General features: G+C 34.0%; 2 pseudogenes; both read right to left on the minus strand.

The window, feature by feature from the left end:
- Positions 1–209: 209 nt before the first annotated feature.
- On the minus strand, positions 210–8,173 carry LOC142612629 (oligopeptide transporter 4-like; annotated as a pseudogene).
- Positions 8,174–9,336: 1,163 nt separating this feature from the next.
- On the minus strand, positions 9,337–11,123 carry LOC142612463 (putative pentatricopeptide repeat-containing protein At3g15130; annotated as a pseudogene).
- Positions 11,124–11,430: the final 307 nt, after the last annotated feature.

The raw sequence follows: 11,430 nt of genomic DNA on the forward strand, positions 1-11,430 counted from the left end.
AGTAGGTTATTAAGTACTTCAAGAATTACTTGATCAATCGCTCTAGATGTGGTATTCCATCTTTCATAATAGCTTGGCCTCTCTTTGAATATGTGTGTATATATATATCAAATAAACGAACTAGCTAGTTTTTATTGTTGCAGAAGCAAAATCAGAAATTATGCAATGGTTTCGTTCTACAAATCAAACATGAATTAAAGCAAAATATATACCATGCAGAAATATAGTTTTTTAGAGACCTGCCTGCAAGTGCAATTCATGGATCAATAATTTACAATAAGAGAGGACCTTCTGTTTCTTACAGCCTTCCTACATAAATTCTGTTAGGTAATCAAACCTTTCAAATCTCACTTAAGCAAAGTAGGACTAGGAACATTAATATTGGACTTAGGATGTAGGGCAGCTCTCAACTGATATACCCTTCATAGTGGGGCAAGTTGCTAGTTCACAGTGCTCAGGATTAACATTAGGGTCAGAACCCCACCAGTGCAAGTTTCTGTTCTCCATGCCTAATGAGAAGTAAAGCAGAACTGCCATGAATGCAACTCCAGCATCCAAAGCTGCTGATAGGACATAGTTATACCTCTGCCACCAGTTCCTTCGATACCTGAACACGAAAAAGTTGAAGATTGTTCCAACCAAAATCCAGGAAGTATAGTTCAATGGTGTTGCTGGTGGCATATTCGCAGTTGCTCCTAGGAGTACTGGTAGATTAATGAGAGGAATCCAAGTTTGAGTTGGGAATGCCTTGTGCAAGAGCCATACTGCAATTGGTCCTAACAATCCTCCGAGGAAGAACCAGTTAAGTGCTGAGTAGTTTCCTTGAGAGCCAAAAATGCGCTTAGGCCCTACTAAACCCCAGATAACAGAAGCATCAAAGAAGACTCGATCATTGGGACATGTCCAAGGACTATTTTGTGGAAGGAGATTTTGTTGGCATATGTTTTCAACAGAGTTCAAAAGCCACCATGCTACACTAAGATTAACTGTTCCAGCTAAAATGGTTCCAATGAACTGGAAAAAAATGCAGAAGTAATACCTCATAAGAGGGTAATAAATGTAATGATAAGAGCATAGAAAGAGTGATTTGTTTTATTTTTCAGTATCAATTTTAAACAAGAATTATCTGCTTATACTGTTCCAAGTTTTTTTTTTTGTTGTTGTTGCTGAATATGTTCCAAGTTATTAAGTTCTAAAGTCATATGCCTGCAACAATTTATGCAGTTAATGGACCAATTTGATTATGATATAAGATTCTCATAATGATGGTCAAATTGCCAAAAATTAAAACATTGAATTCTTAATCAGGCGATTTCTTAGATTGTTACATGCAATTTGTATATTAGATTTACTAAAATTCAGAACAATTTCTTATAGTAGCTGCGTACAATTTGAACACACCCACACATATGTATACATATATATATATATATATATATATATATATATATATATTCTATTAAATTGTTTTAAATTCCTACTGAGAGATTCTGTTTTGAATATAAGTTTGTTTTTGTAAAAGTTTGAGTATGCTTGTATTCGTGAGGTTTGTAAGTGTTATTTTATATAGTTTGGTTTAGTGTGATTATAATCCATATTGTTAATCATGGATTTTCAGTAATGTTGCCCGAATGCCCAGTATAGGCTTGGAAAGTTGAAAATGTGATGTCAAATTGTATCGTCTTATGTGCATGTTCTAAAATTTTTTCCCATGTTAATGAGCTTCCGCTAACCCCAAATTCCAACCACTGGTACTGGAGTATCTCATCTATGACAACAATTTCTAAAGATATTAATGAATTATGCTAGTATAGGGAGAGAGAACAGTGCACATACCTGTACTAGGAACATTGATCTTGGAGGGATCTTCATGTAATGGCCCAGCTTAAAATCATTGAGAAATGAGATTGCTTGACTCATGCTCATATACCCATATGTCTTGAAACAAACATTGGCTATGGGCCTTCCAGGCAATATTACTCCCATTATGTACTCTGTGATGATATTTAGCCCCGGTGTCTAAACAAGAAGTATTGCTAATTAGTGGATAATTATTCTTGGAATAGCCAAAAAGAAACGAAAACTAATAAGGCAGTCTCTCTTCATATTGATTTGATCTTTAAATAACAAATTTTCTCGATAATTTGCTCCCATTATGCAATTAGATTACCTGATTTGTGGTGGCGGTTATGATGCTGATGGGAAGGGTGAAGATGAAGGCAAGTGCAGCTGCGAATATAAGCCCCCACCATGGCATTTGGACCTCCTTTTTCAGGAAGATACAAAGTACAAGCGAGACTGAGATGGTAACAATCAGAAGCAAATAAAACCACCATGAAGGTATGTCTTTGTAATTCTTCATCAGTCTTGTGTGAATATCCTCCTTACCCTTGGAAGAAGCTCGATATCGATCATAAATCTCCCTACAACATCATGGTTCATTCTCAAATGCAACCTTACGTACCAAGAAATTTATATAGAGAACATTATTGCTTAACAACAAGTGTGCATTTGCCTACATTTTTTACTTTGAACTTCCAGCTTATTTGATAATTTACAGCTATTTCACTTATTTTTTTCGGTACAATGTGCAATTATATATTAACCAACTTTTAGCCAAAAACAAACAAACTTTTAGAAAAAAAAAATTTCATCAAAGCTCATACTTATAATGAGTGATGCATTCATAAAAAAAATAATGAGTGATGTTATTGATATTACAAACTTTAAAACATAAGCATCAATGTGACAAACTACAAAAGAGTAATTAAACTATTCCTTTTTAATGTTATTGAAATGACACCAACCACCACCGCCCCCCTTGGTGCGATGGTCACTTTTCAAGTATAAATGTTTGTGGGGTGTGGGGGGTAAGGGCCGGGGTTCAAGTCTCCAGAAGGGAGCTTCACACATATATACACTTAGATTAGGCTAGAGTAGAAATTCTATTTTGTATATATATATATAAAAGAAATGACACCAACCAATCATATTCTTACCACATTAAGTTGTTAGTTTTTTTGTAGTAAAGTCTGTAGTTGCTATAACATTTTCCATTTATAATTACCTCAAAGGCTTTCACAACGTAGGCAACAAAACATAATGTAATAAAGCATGCGTGAATGAATGATCAAGAAAAACATTACCTTCCATAGAACAAAGCCACATGGGAAAGTGTAGATGCAATAGTAGCAAAACCGAACCCGTAGGTGAGAGCAAATAATGTGCTCAAATGGATCTTCCCTAGCTGATTATATTGTGCAGTATCTAACTCAAACTTATCATTGACAATCAATGAAATATTATAATCCTGACCTTGAGCAGTAAACAAGTCAGCTGAATAAATGGGAAATGTTTTAGCATTGTATGCGTTCATCCCCCAATAGGCAATGGGAATCACAATATAGATAATCAATACAAAGCCTACATAGACATTGACAATTGCAAAGAAGGGACTTATTAGAGGGCTGAATAGGAATGAAGCCACTGTTGTCCAATCCAAGGTCAAGGCTCCAACCGCAAGTCCATGCAAACCTGACCCAATTTGGTGAGCAGTCACTGACTTTGGGAAGGCCCAGCAGACCCATGAGATGCTTTGTAAGGTTTGAAAGAGGTATCCAGGGAACAATTGCCAGCAAAAGCTACAAACTAGTGCGATCACAAAAAATTTCACTCTTGATAGACTGGGCTTCTTGCCATCCTCTTTTATTTCTTTTTCATGCAATGTCCTACATTGATATCAGTAAATATAGCATTAGTTTATCTTTTGGTTATTGTAACAATTGTTATGGCTAAACTTGGATATTATAGTATAGGCTAAATGACACATTAATTAATTAATTATTGAAAGGATGACTATGATAAATCTTAAATAACAATAAATGGGAACGAATTACCTCATCTATTAACATGATGAAAAAAAATAGAAGTAAAAAGAAAACTAAGAAAAATAATGTCTTGCAAAATATGCCCAAACTCGGAGTGGAACATATTATCACCCTTGATCGAGTTGATAATGCTCAATTGTTCTTTAGTTTTTTCCGTTAATGAAAGTCCATTTTATAAGAATAATAAAAATAATAATAACAATAAAGGTTTGCAGTTTGCACCATCCCCCAAGGTTTATAAGAAACGACTGAGAGGGGCAAGTGACATCAAATTAGGTTAGTGAAGTTGTATGCTTGTATAAGCAATGCTTGGAGAGAAAAATTTTGAATTCTCTGATAGTTGTATAAGAGATCTGGGGTTCAATTCCCGTCTACATCAAAAACTGATTGGTGTCTTGGTCTGATAATAAAGAGCTATTATTAGGAGCGGACGCCATAGGTTGAAACTCTCTAAAAAAAAAAAAGTTTAATTTGAAGTTTCTTTTTCCACCAAAGAGAGAGAGAGAGAGAGAGAGAGAGAGAGAGAGAGAGAGAGAGAATTTTCACAACTTGTTAATGTGATATGTTATTATTGGAGCAACATTACTTTTAATTATATTTGTGATTTATGAAATTGAGATGGGTTCAAGTTACACCCGGTGTAGCTTTAAAGAGTTACACATTTTTTAAACCATTGAATTTAAGTAGATCCCTCATTAATGCTAATATTCTAATTCATCTAATTTATTATCCCTTATTTAATACATTCCATACTTATTTCTAAACCCAACTATTGCTTTTAGTTCTTCTCTATCTCTACGTTTCTCTCTCTAGAACACTCTCTCTTTTGTTGCATCTCATGCCCAAATGTTTATCATCATTAGCAGATTGATACGAAAGTTAAAAAATAGATAAACATAGGGACACTCTACCAACAAAAAAAAAAGCTAAAAACAAATATTAAAAACTCTGATTTTGAGGATAAATTTGATTTTTTAAGGGGCCATTACAATGACCATTGGCTTTTTTCGAACTTTCTGCCACAGAAACAAAAGGGTAAATTAGTTGCTCTTCATAGCTACAACATCTAATGTTGTTATTGCAGCGGATCATGTCCAATTGTTTGTTATCATCAACACATAGTTTACAAATTAATTTACACAAACATAATAACGTAAGGAACTTAAATCTACAAACAAAAACAAAACAGAATGAGAAACATTTTCTCAAAGAATAAAAAAAAAATCCAGAGAAGAGTGTTCTAGAGAGAGAAATGTAAAGATAGAGAACAACTAAAAGCAATAGTTGTGTTATAATTTTTTCGGGTTTAGAAATAAGTATGGAATGTATTAAATAAGAGATAATAAATGAGATGAATTAGAATATTAGTATTAATGAGAGTCTTTATTTTTTACCGTTGGATATACTTATTAAATCCAATGGTCTAAAAAATGTGTAACTCTTTCAAGTTATACCAGGTGTAACTTAAACCCAATTCTATGAAATTTATTGTACTTTTATCTCACCTTCCTCCAAAAAGAAAAAAGAATAATAATGTACATTTTTTAGTTGGACAAAATTTTTCTCCAAATTAATTTGGGAGAATTTTTTTTAGAACCCATTAAATTTATATCAATAAAACCATATATATATATATATATATATATATATATATATACACTATTTAAATAACTCACATAACGATGATTTTATCAATGATCATGCAGTTGAGGCGTTTTTTTAAAACCAATTTTAGAGGTAAGCCTTTCCATTTTCAATTTGTTGGTAGTACAACTGTACAAGGTGATGTCAAATTAATTATGACCTAAAATTCAAGTAAAAAAAAAAAATGTATGACTGAAAAAGATGTTGAAAGTATATGATGTCATGCTTGAAGCCTATATGTTCATGAGATGTGAAAGAGATAATTAGAAATCTTGAGAAAAATACAAATGGATATTAGAAAAAAGAATAATCAAACTATAGAAGTTCACTGTTTCCATTATCTCTGTCCTACAGGTTGATTAGGCTGATGGAGGATATTGACAAAGTAGAAATCAAGGAAACAAAGATAAAGAAAAGTCTTTTTGCGCGTAAAGTATTGGCTATAAGCCTATAATATTGAAAATTGGGAAGATATGGACCCTGCGGTTGTTTTCAAGAGTTAAAGATAATGGGATTGAACTGGAATTCTATGTACTATGTATGCAAGTTCACACATGTTGGTGGACATATAAGAGGCCGTTTTCTTGGTCAATATCACAGCCAGTGAATTAAAGATGGAAAATGTCTAATTAAATAATTTTTTATTAACTTATGACATTGTATGATGATTACTCTTTATTATTAGGTTAAGATATTAATTGATTTGTTATATAGACAGAATTTGAATTTCAAATCTTTTATTTGACAGACATATGACGTTACTAGCTTAGAGGGAGTTTCACCATCACCACCCCCAGTTGGGAGATGGGCAAGGTAAAAATATGGGATGCTTATATGAGAGCATTGAATTTGCTTATTAATTATAAAAATGATATTGTACCGTTTAGAGAGAAACTCTTTAAACTTATTTTATATCTTTTTATTAAATGTAAATTTTGAAAATCTAACTATTGGATTACATAATTTTTATGTTCTTAACTTGCATGTTAAATTTCGTTCAAATAAGATATTATTTACTATTTAATCAATAAACATATTTTTTGTGTATAATTTTTTATGATAAAAACTTGAAATTTAAATAAATCATTGATAACATAGTTATTGATCTTTGATGATTTGAAATTTTACAAGTATGAAAATATAATAAGAGCAACAATCGAAAAGTTAGATTTTCAAAACTTAAATCTAATAAGATAATATAAGAAAAGTTTAAAGGGTTTTATTTCTAAACTTTTTTCCGCTCAAAGATATGACATTCGCCTTCAAGTCATTCCTTGAGGTTCGAATATCATAACTTGGTCGGCCATTTGGGTTGTAGGACCATAACGTAAATTACAAGTTTTATTAATATAATCATTTTTAAGGAAAAGACAAGTTGCTGAGGGGAACTATAGTTTGGACTTTGGATTCATTTCATTAGTCACTGTGCATAAAATTTGGAGAATCAAATTAGGACACCAAAATTTTTAACAAGTGTACGGTACCTGAAGAGTGATATTTGAACAAGTGTATTTGGCCACCACATATGAGCCGGCTCCACCACATACTTCCTCAACAGCCCAGCCCAGCCCAGCCGTATCCCAAGACCTACATATATGTCACCAGACACGCTCATGTTAGTAGAACCATGAACCACCAAACGACCGCTTCATATAATCATATGATGCAAGTGTTGGTCTTCACTCAATAATTATCCCAAAGTTGTACCTAAGACTCATATCATATATTATAAGCGAAATACAGCATATATCAGATAATATGGGAGTTAAAAATACTTTAAAACCCATTTTGTCCGCGGATAATAGCAAGACATAGAGGAAGGTCCCACTTTCTGTGGTTGTCTTAACCAACAACAGAATAACCAAAAGGCTAATTAAAAGGTTGCAGGGAAATATATTAAGGTATATAAACAATTATACATATAAAAGGTACGTATACAAGCTTAGTTTAGGCTAGAATTCCGTGTGTATGTGTGTATATATATAATCCTCACTTTTCTAGGCTACCAAACAGAGTAAAAATCAAACCAATATTACGTAACTTTGAAAAACATATATAAGCAAATTTAAAAGAAAAAAAACAAGAAGAAGAACCTGGGTTGTGATGATAAGAATCCAAGCAGACGAGAAAGAGATATTCCTTCGATAAAAAGCCTTTATAATGTCAAAGATATAGACAGCATAAGCTGGGCCATTCCCAAAAGCACTTCCAGCATTAGCAAATATAGAGATGAGAACGTGTTCCTTCATGTTAAAGGGACCCGGGTTGAGCGATAACTCGTGGGACCCGATGCGAAACTGGGTTGTGGGAAGAACAGAGGCCATGAGTCGTCCGATGGGGAGAGTGGCAACTTGGACGGTGATCTGGGTGATGATGAGGGGCTCTCTGCGGTAAGAGAAGAATTGGTTGAGGAAGGAGAGGAGGGCACATGAGAGAAGGCCCAGTGTCCACATTCGAAATGTCCATACAGGGAGTGAGGTGTCGTCGGTGGTTGGTACAGTTAGCCGGACTTGCTCGATTGGTGACTGCTCGTCTTCATCTATGGTGGACTCTTCTCGTAAGTTACTGCTTGGTGGTGCCTCAGTTTCTAAAGTTTCCATTTTGAGAGTGGGAGATTGAGAGGCAGGAGAGTTTTGTCTACTTTATCCGGTGAGAAAATTATCTTACCTGTTAGATATATGGAGCACAAACCCTTTACAAGTGCGTGGGTCCACATGAGAGGCGTGCTCCATATGGCTAGCATACAAGATACCACGTATGGAGAACACCCTTCACAAATACGTGGATCTTTATGAGTGGTACGTGGATCTTTATGAGTGGGGTGCTTCATATATCTGGCACATAAGATACCACATATGAAAATATCACTCACATACATTTATACTATTAATAATGTGAATGCCAACTCACCTTGATTTAATTGCACTTGGAGTAATTTTAACCGCACGTTGATGTGCATAAAGTAAAAAAAAAGACTAGTAGAAACTGTTTTTCCCCCTAAAGAAGAGATTGTATTAGAAACGTCGACCAGGTACCATCTTCCTCAATGGTACACATCATCACACACAATGGAATTGAGAAGATGCATGCAATTGTTACATCCAACCTTAAAAAAAGTGGGTCATAAAAATTTGTCATATTAGTTTGGTTGAGTGACTATTTAGAGAGGACAATGCTAAAATTATTATAAATTTTACAATATAAAACTTACAAATTAACTTAACAAAAAAATATAATAAATGAATTTCAAAATTATTTTTTTGTAATTAGCGACGCATCAGTTTGTTAAGTTTACTTTATATTATTCCTAATGCCACTCTTTTATAATTATCTTTTTTCTTTAGCTTTTAAATTTATTTGTTTATATTGTTTCAAAATAAAAAAATTATTTGTTATGTACACTTTTTAAAAACTCACTTTTTTATAAATATAATTATAAATAATTTTTCATTGATAAAAAAAAGTTTTGATCAAAATGTTATGTCCAACAATAGTACAAATTAATTATAAAAAAAAAGGCACTGTCGGTTGGGTATAGTTTGTGAAATTTAGAATGTGAACTATGAACATATAAAATGAATATTTTTAGCAGTCGAATGGTCAAATGCAAGTCACATTATATATAACTTTGGAAGACATACTTTGCCTTAGTGGGGGTGAGCTAATTACGGAGTGTATTTTTTCTTAAAGAAAAAAAAAAATACTTATTGGCTATTGCCTAATGTATGGCTAAGAGCATTTGTTAGTAAAACCCTTAACTTAGGGTAATGTTAATGGGTGTTCTTAGAACAAATATTAATAAATATTAAGTTTTGGTGTCTTTTGGTTTGAGCTTGAGTAATTGTTCAGCAGCATAAAAACCCAATTCTAAATTCCCATGACTTCTACATTCAGCCATCAAGAGTGACCATATAAACTCATTGGGCTCAAAATCATTTTTCTTGATAAAATCAAAAGCTTCATTTAACCGACCCAACCTCCCAAACATATCAATCAGGCATGCAAAGTGGTCCATTACAGGCCTAATCTTATATACCTTTTGCATCATCTCAAAGTAATTGAGTGCTTCCTTGACCATTCCAGCATGGCTACAAGCAGATAGAACACCCACAAAAGTAATCTGGTTTGGTCTAACACCAGCTAGTCTCATATCCTCAAAGAGCTGCAGCACTTGTTGAGACTGGCCATGCTGAGAAAAACCTGTAATCATAGAAGTCCACAATATCATAGTTCTTGTATCCATCTCCACAAAAGCCTCAGTTGCTTTCTCAATGCTTCCACACTAATTATACATATTAATTCGTGCAGTGCCAACTACCACCTCTGACAAAAACCCAGATTTAATGATCTGAGCAGGAATTTGTTCCCCCTGTTCTATGGCCACCAATCTACTACATACAGTTAGGATACTTGAGAAGGTGAATAAATCAGGTTTCATGCCTGATTGATTCAAGTTAAAGAAAATGTAGAGTGCCTCACATCCACTTCGTATGCTGAAAGATCATCCTCTGCAAAATCCATCATCTGGGCATGGCCAGAAATCATTGCATTCCATGTAACCAGGCTAGAAGTTTCCGTTTTATCAAACAATTTTTTCAGCCTCACTAATACATCCACATTTAAGGTACAAATACATGATGAAATTTTTAATGGGTAGAGAGGACATATAGCCAAGTTTAACGCTTAATGAGTGAATTTGTGCCCCTACACCCAAAGACAACATTGTACAACACAAGCTCAAGACTCTAGTCAAGGTGAACTCATTGGGTATGATGTCCTCAGTAAGCATCTCAGCAAAAAACCTCAAACCCCTTGCAGCTTCTCTATTATCACCACAAGCGGATATAACTGCAGTCCATGAGATCACATTCTTTTCCCTAATCCTCTGAAAGGCTTTAATAGCAGATTCTAAGTTGCCAAGTTTGGAGTAAAAACTACAAAGGGCATTGCCAACACTTGTGTCAAAGTCAATCTGGTATTTGATAATATAGGCATGAAATTGCTTCCCCAACATGACAGAGTACAATGAAGAACAAGCATTCAAAGCAGTTCCTAGAGTGTAATTTGTAGGATAAGCCCCAGCCTCCAACATTTCTTGAAAAATCTGGATGGCAATCTCAGGATGCGAATTTTGAACATAACCAGTCATTAGGGTTGTCCATGAAACAACATTTCTTTTAAGCAAATTGTCAAAGACCTTCTGAGCATTTTCCATGCTTCCACATTTTGCATTGACATTAATCAGGAAAGTCATGGCAATAAATCTTCTTGTGTTACTGTTTTCATAATATGCCCATGAACAATCTGTGCTTCCGAAACCGAATTTTTGTTTATGCATTCTTGCTAGAGGGGGACATAATAAGAAGATTCGAACTTTGTCCCCTCTTTCATCATTGAAAGTGCTTCTCGGAAGTCCACCGACCTTATTTCTGAACTTCCATCCAAATGGGTCAGTGTCTGATTTCTCTGATATGAGATGCTTGGACTCTGAGATACATTGATGCAGATGTAGGATCATCCCAGGTTTGATAAAGCACATTAAATTCAAAGTGCTTTAGCTAATATACATACAGCAACCTTAAATTGTGGCATCAGGTAGTTGACATTAAACTGGAAGGTGTGCTGATTCAGCTCTTAAAAGCAAGTACAAGTACTTCGGAAATGATGCACTAACAAAAAAGTTATAGTAACTTAGTATTTTGAACATGTTATCCGTCACTAAGAAATGCAAACAACATAAACATGGAGGATGGTTTGGAACACACATATACACACACCCATATTGTCTGTATATATACAAGTCATATAATAAGGTTTCTTGTAACAAAACATGTATAACCGACACACACACACATATTACAAGATTTTAATGTATTGTTTAAATTCTACTTTTATAGCA

Source organism: Castanea sativa, chromosome 10 (genome assembly GCF_040712315.1).
Source record: "Castanea sativa cultivar Marrone di Chiusa Pesio chromosome 10, ASM4071231v1".
Lineage (NCBI taxonomy): Eukaryota > Viridiplantae > Streptophyta > Magnoliopsida > Fagales > Fagaceae > Castanea > Castanea sativa.